At 43.8% G+C, this 7108-nt stretch overlaps 1 protein-coding gene across 5 annotated transcripts in view; it reads right to left on the bottom strand.

Moving 5' to 3' along the window:
• CCDC149 (coiled-coil domain containing 149) overlaps positions 1 to 7108 on the bottom strand; it is a 104635-nt gene that overhangs the window by 60463 nt on the left and 37064 nt on the right. The gene's annotated exons all lie outside the window — the stretch shown is intronic.

Here is a 7108-nt window from a genome sequence, read left to right as displayed (position 1 = left end):
GAAGACGGGGAAAAAAAGAAGAAAAGAAAACGCCCATCAAGAGCTTATTCCATACTGATTTCCCAACTGTGCGGGGAATCCTCCTCAGTCCCCTCCTAGCTCATAATCTCAAAACACACACTTGTGAGTGACTACATTCTCAGGCCCCACAGGCAAACACTCTTCAATAGACAGGGGAGGCTGCAATTTAAATAAATATTTGCTTAATCTTGGACATTACGATTCTGCCTCTACCACTGTGTAGCTTCCTTAATAGCTCCAGAGTGCCTTAGACTCATGAGCATAAATTTAATCCTTTAAAAATTGGGGTGCATTGAAGAAGGGCTCTCACTTTCTTTGCCCAGTTGTTGCTAGGATTCCTGGGCATATAGCAAGATGCATTAGTGCTGAGAACAAACTCACTGCTGTTAGGATTTGGTAAAGTTCATACAAGTTGGTCTCCACATTTCTTCCCAGTGTTCCTGGTGTGACAAAAAAGTCACACTGTTTCAAAGCACGCTGAAAAGCAGCATCTCAAAAACACTCGGGACCTTTGAAGGTGGTTTTTGGTTATGAGCATCAAACCAAGAGGCATACACAAAACCTCTCTGATGTATAGTCATAGGGGACTACAATCAGATTGACCACGATAGACAAGGCTCCCTTTCGTCCCTGTGAAGGGCCTTTCTGTGTTGGGATTTCTTTAGGGTTGGCCTCCTGGGACAAAATTTCATCCAGGGGCAAAAAACAAAATCCCTTTTGAAGGGAAAAAAGCAAATGTTCCCTCTTGGATGAGGAGGAAGAAATACCTTCCATGACGTGTCTACTGGTAATCAAAAAGAGGAAAAGATAAATATCTTAAAGATGTGTCTGACTGTGTATTCAAAAAGGAGTGTGCGTGAGGGTGGAGGGGGAGAGAAAGCAGTGTGTCACCCAAGGAATCTTATAAGAAGATAAACCCAGGATCATTTCAGCTCCCTGTGTCTCTTCTGGAACAACTTGTTTAGCAAACGAAAAATACTGAAAGGGCCAGCTGAGATCAGCTGAGACCAGCTGAGACCAGCTGAGACCAGCTGAGACCAGCTGAGACCTGCTGGGGCTGGTTGCTCTCCATAGTGCAGAGGTGCTCTGTGCAGAGTTCTGTTGGGAGTCTCCAGAAGGCATTTCCATTTTTTCATTTCAATATCCCACGAGAAGCTATTAGCGCAATCACAGTTGTCACGACTTCTTTGCGGCTTCTTTAACGGATGATTTGCCACTGGAAATTGAGTTGCTGGGTTTTCTTAAATTTAAAAAAAAATTTTTTTTAAGGACTCTAAGTCCTAAAAGAGCCTCAACAACTATATTGCTGGAACAACAGTTAAATTTCCAGTCTGTCCGCTGAGGAGGAAACCAAAAACTTGGGGGTGGGGAGAGTAACGGTGGTCAAATAATGGTTGTTACCATGTTGAAAAGAATCATGGTTGTTACCATGTTGAAAAGAACACTGGGGTAGCTGGGAAAAGCGACTAGTTTCGTTATTGGTTCTCCAGTCTGCTGAAGCGGGCTTTGCATACAGTACTGAATCTTTAAGACTTCCCAAAAGGGTTGGATTAAAAGTTATCCTGACACACAGGCTCCCATGCTGAATATGATCAGATCAATGAGGTTTATAGTTCACAGTTTTCACATATTTCATATATTTTCTATCTTTGGGCCCTACTCTCTGCCCTGATCTAGCTTTCTAGACCTCACGCCGCGGGTCTATTTCAGGGTCTGACAGTGATGTTCCCGAGCTTCCTGGAGAGAGCAGACGGCGGAGGGGAGATACCGTAGTGGTTATGAATAAAGTCCTAGGTTCAGTCCCCAGCACCACTGTAAGTCAAAGCTGAGGCAGTGATCTGGTTAGGAAAAGGAGTGGGGGGGGGGGATGGGATGGGAAGAGGGGGGAGGGAGGGGGAGAGAGAAAAAGAAAGGAAAAAAGGAAGGAAGGTAGAAAGAAATGGGAAGGAAAGAAAAACCAGCTACAGTTGTCCTGCTGAAGGGTGCTGCATAGCCAGGGTCAGCGTCACAGCCGTCTGTTCTGCATGCCTTATGGGGGGTAAAATGCGACTGGTGATGGTAGGCAGTGTGTGTGTGTGTGTGTGTGTGTGTGTGTGTGTGTGTGTGTGTGTGTATGTGTGTGTGTGTATGTGTGTGTGTATGTGTGTGTCTATGTGTGTGTCTATGTGTGTGTATGTATGTGTGTGTATGTATGTGTGCATGTGTGTATGTGTGTATGTATGTGTGCATGTGTGTGTATGTGTGTGTGTGTGTGTGTGTGTGTGTGTGTGTGTAACACTGTTCTCTAAATCATGGATGGACACTGGATTTCCACTTCCACATGTCCTGTTTGGAATGATGAGTAACAGAATCTCTTTAATTCTAGTAGGGATGTGTTGAAGAATCAATAAACAAACAAAACAGAGCACATAGGCTGTGACATGGTGGTCAGCGTTGTCTTCTCTCTCAAAGCAAAGGAGAGACATCTGGCTTAGAAATGGGTGACACGGGAGGGGCAGTGGCACACACATTACCACATACAAGGTTGCATGTCCAAGTGTCCGTTGTTCCCCACCTGCGGGGGGAGGGGAGGGATGCTTAACGAACAATAAAGAAGCTTTGCAAGTGTCTCTCTCTCTCGTCCTTTCTATATCTCTCCCTCCCCTCTCAATTTCTGTCTGTCCTATCTAATAAAATAGAAAAAGGAAACTTTTTAAAAAATGTTTGAAACATCTTTATGAATAGAGGAAAACCACTCTAGTAGGTGGGGAGAGGAGAAAGACCTTAACTGCTTAAAAATGTTTATTTAAAAATCTGTAAGTTGAGGGCCAGGTAGTGGTGTCCTTGGTTGAGCGTACATATGACAGTGGACCCTGGTTCTAGCCCCCAGGGGGAAGCTTCTCAAGTGGTAAAGCAGGTATTTCGATGTCTCTATCCCTTCCTCTCTCTATTTCTTCCTTCTATTCCAGTTTCTCTCCGTCTCTATTCAATAAATGAACAAATAAATAAATGGTCAAATCTTTTTTAAAAAAAAATCTACAAGTTTACTTATTTAAAAACGCAGGTGCTTAACATTTGAAGAAGAAATGCTCGGCTGTTCATGAGTTCCTGTGGGGGAGAACAGGCGCCTGTCAGTGTGTAGACACTGGTTACAACACAGCTTTCCATGTAGCCGGGAGCAGATGGCACGGGTGTACACATGTCTGTTCTGAAGGGGGAGGAAGAGTGCTTTTCTCAGCTCTTGTCATCAGCAGGAATGGGTCAGAGGCTTGCATCCTGACCCACGTCTCCCGGGTTGCGTTACATGTTCATCCCAAAGGCAAAATGGCAGGTGGAATAGTTCCCCTTTGGCTGCACATCCAACAGCCTTTCCTAAGCAGAAGGTGCCAGAAGCTGAAGCTGAAGCAGCTGCCGGATTCACAGGTGGGACACTGAGGTGTCAAGCTCCACATCCCAGAGCAGGAGATTATGCTCTAGAGCACCCTGTTATCAGCCAGGAAGCATGACTTCCATTGCTTGGCACAGGAAGAAGATTCCCGTCATATCTTTTTACTGGACTCTTCCCCTGTTTTGTTTATTTGTTTCATTATTGTTTGTTTTTCCTCCAGGGTTATTGATGGGTTATTGCTCAGGGCCTGCTCTATGAATCCAGTGCTCGTGGAGGCCATTTTTTCCATTCTGTTGTTGTTGTAGTTGTTGTTGTTAGATAGGACAGAGAGAAATTGAGAGGGGAAGGGAAGACAAAGGGGGAGAGAAAGATAGAAGACCTGCTTCACTGCTTGTGAAGCAGCCCCCCTGCAGGTGGGGAACTGGGTCTCAAACCAGGATCCTTGTGCTGGTACCTGTGCTTGGCACTATGTATGCTTAACCTGTTGTGCCACCGCCTGGCTCCCCAATCTATGTCTTTTTTAAATATTTATTTATTTATTCCCTTTTGTTGCCCTTGTTGTTTTATTGTTGTAGTTATTGTTGTTGTTATGATGTCGTCGTTGCTGGATAGGACAGAGAGAAATGGAGAGAGGAGGGGAAGACGGGGAGAGAAAGATAGACACCTTCGGACCTGCTTTACCACCTGTGAAGCGACTCCCCTCCAGGTGGGGAGCCGGGGGCTCGAACTGGGATCCTTATTCTAGTCCTTGTGCTTTGCACTATGTGCACTTAACCCGCTATGCTACCGCCCAGCCCCCTTCATCTTTCTTTCTGCAGAATAGTAGCCTCGTGTATACAGGGGTCATGTCTCTTTATCCACTCATCAGGCTCTGGACATTTATTTGACTATTAGAAATAATGCTGTAATGAGATGGAAGTGTATATATGTCTTTGGATGAGTGTATATATATATACACACATTTGTGAAAACTCACAGACGGGATTACCAAATCCTAGGGAATTTCTACTTTTGATTTTTTTTTTTTTGAGGACTACTTCCGTAATAATGGCTGCACCAGTTTATATTCCCGTCAATAGTACATTAGGGTTTCCTTCTCGCTTCACAACTTGTTTTTTGTCTCTGGCATACATATGTATAAATGTATACAGATATTATGCTGTGCTTACAGGCATGACGTGCTGTGTTCCTATTATTTAGGGGTTGGTTTTTTTTCCCCTAGTGGTCAGAGATACAGGGTCTGTTGCCCTCATGTGGTCAGCAGCCATTTTCCCACTCTGTAGAGAAAGAGGGTCCAGAGAGAGTGATGATCACTGACACAGCAAAAGTCAGGGGCCCGAGGGTACCTGAGTCCCCACAGTAGTTGCTGCTGCAGCCTGATTTCATTTCTGACCTCTATGGTAGATTCTCACTCAACTCCTCAAAGACCTTCTGAAGGCCGGGAACCTGAGCTTTAATGCAAGTGCTTCAAAGTGCCCAAAGTTAACAACAACTTTCCAATAAAGACAGCGATGGGCAGAATCATCACAATAAGAACCAGTGAAAGCATCATGAGGAGAGGGTAACAGATGCTCATGCACATTCACTCTGCTCCAGGAACTATGCTGAAGACTCTACTTGCATTTGCTCCACTTGCTCCCTGTAGCTGCACAACACGGGGGCGCCATATTTATTCCCATTTTATGAATGACAATGGTGAAGCGCAGGCGCCCAAAGGAACCATCCCCAGGCCACAAAAATAGTTTAGTGCGTCTTGTCCCTGGACCCTAGTAGCCCTTTCTCAATCACCAGCAACGAGAATCTCTTTCTTTTTAAATTTTTATCTTTATTTATTTATTGGATAGAGACAGCCAGAAATTGAGGGGGGATGGGGCGATAGAGAGGGAAAGAGACAGAGAGATACCTGTAGTACTGCTTCACCACTCACAAAGCTTTTCCCAGTGGGGACTGGGTTCTTGTGCCTTGTAACATGTGCACTCAATCAGGTGCACCACCACCCAGGCCCTACTGGCAATTAATTTCAAAGTCAACTAGTGGTGAATGTTAATAATCAGAGATGGGGGGCATGTCCTAAAATGGCCCAATCCAACTGGAGGGAAAGACTTATTTACCTTCTGTGGCTCGATTTTCTGCCTCTGCTGCCTAAGGAAAGCAGCCATAGAAGAAAACTGAAGCTAAATTCAAGAGGAAGCTGATATTAAAGTTAGCACTGTGGCAGACGCAGATAAAAGTTACCCTCGTCAGATAAAATACAGGAGGCCCAATGCAAGTTGCCAATTTGAATTTCAGATAAACAATGCATAATTAGTTTGTCCTGAATATTGCATGGGACATGTTTGATATGAAATAAAGTATTCATGGTCTCACTGAAATTCAGATTTGCTCAGGACACCCTGTGTTTTTACTGGCTGGGTGAAACACAGTAGAGAGAAGGAGTTCACGTTGACTGTCCTTCAGCTTAAGACCATAGCATCTCACAAGTGCTGGCTGTGTGAGGTCACTGATTCCCTTGCTATCTAGAATGGCTTGCACTTGTACCCCAATGCCCCCTCCCCCCATCTCATGCAGTAAGTCAGAGGTTCCAACCTAGGCAGGAAGAATACAGAACCCAAGTTGACACCATCTAAATCCAAAAAGCATTGGGAATGAAATGCCATATTAAAAGCTACAAAGCCAATGCTGGGACACTCAACTTGTTTTTGTTTCTTTCTTTCTTTAAAGCTGAAAGGATGGTGCTTGACAGGCTTACTGGAATTGATCAGATTCTCCTCAGCCCATGTAAATTTCTTATTATAAAGTCATGGAACGTGGATTCACTTCAACTGTAAAACCCCTTCTTGAATACTAACAAATCTGGAAATCATGGCTAACATAAGTGCCCACAGGCACCAAAAGCATGAAAACGAAGATGTGGGGATTTGAGATTAAGGATATCAATTTTTGAACTTATACAAACATGTACAGACACATATATGCAACTGGGTTTTAAAAAATGGATTTACAACATTCCTGGATGTAATCTGATAAGAATTTTAGCTGTCTCACAAAGTAATGCATAAATTTAACAGAACCACCACGAAAGTGCCAGTAGGGTTTTTGTTTGTTCAAGAAAAACCTAAGTCTTAGGGGCCAGGGGGTGGTACGCTTGGTTGAGCACACACATTAAAGTATGCAAGGACTCAGGTTCAAGCTCCTAGTCCCCAGCTTCAGGGGGAAAGCTTCATGAGTGATAAAGTAGAGCTGCAGGGTCTTTATCTGTTTTCCACTCACTCTACCCCTCCCTTCTCAATTTCTGTCTCTAATAAATAAATAAATAAAATTTAAAAAACTCTCACCTAGAAAAAAGTTACAAGTAAGAAACATTTGAAAATGGCAAGCAAACTGGAAAAGACCAGCTTAAACAGATATTAAAAATATTATAAATTCCCCCCCCCAAAAAAAAAAATAGAATGGGAACACACAGGGAACTCAACAGAGCAGAACAGAAAGTCCAGGAACAGGTCAGCATTTGTATACTGAAGGTTCACGCGATAACAAACATTTGTGTTGGGCATGAGGATACATTGGCCAATAAACAATGTCAACTATCACTTAAGAGAAAAGAGCAGTACATGGTGTGTGAGTTTTGCTGACGTTTGAAAGTGTCAAGTAGCAGCAGCTAGAGAGCAGAGCCATCCCACTTCTGGATCACTAAGCTAGAGCCCTTGTGTCATGAGTCCA

Source organism: Erinaceus europaeus, chromosome 3 (assembly GCF_950295315.1).
Source record: "Erinaceus europaeus chromosome 3, mEriEur2.1, whole genome shotgun sequence".
Classification (NCBI taxonomy): Eukaryota; Metazoa; Chordata; class Mammalia; order Eulipotyphla; family Erinaceidae; genus Erinaceus; species Erinaceus europaeus.
Note: the sequence above shows the minus strand (reverse complement) of the source record. Positions and strands in the feature narration are given on the sequence as shown.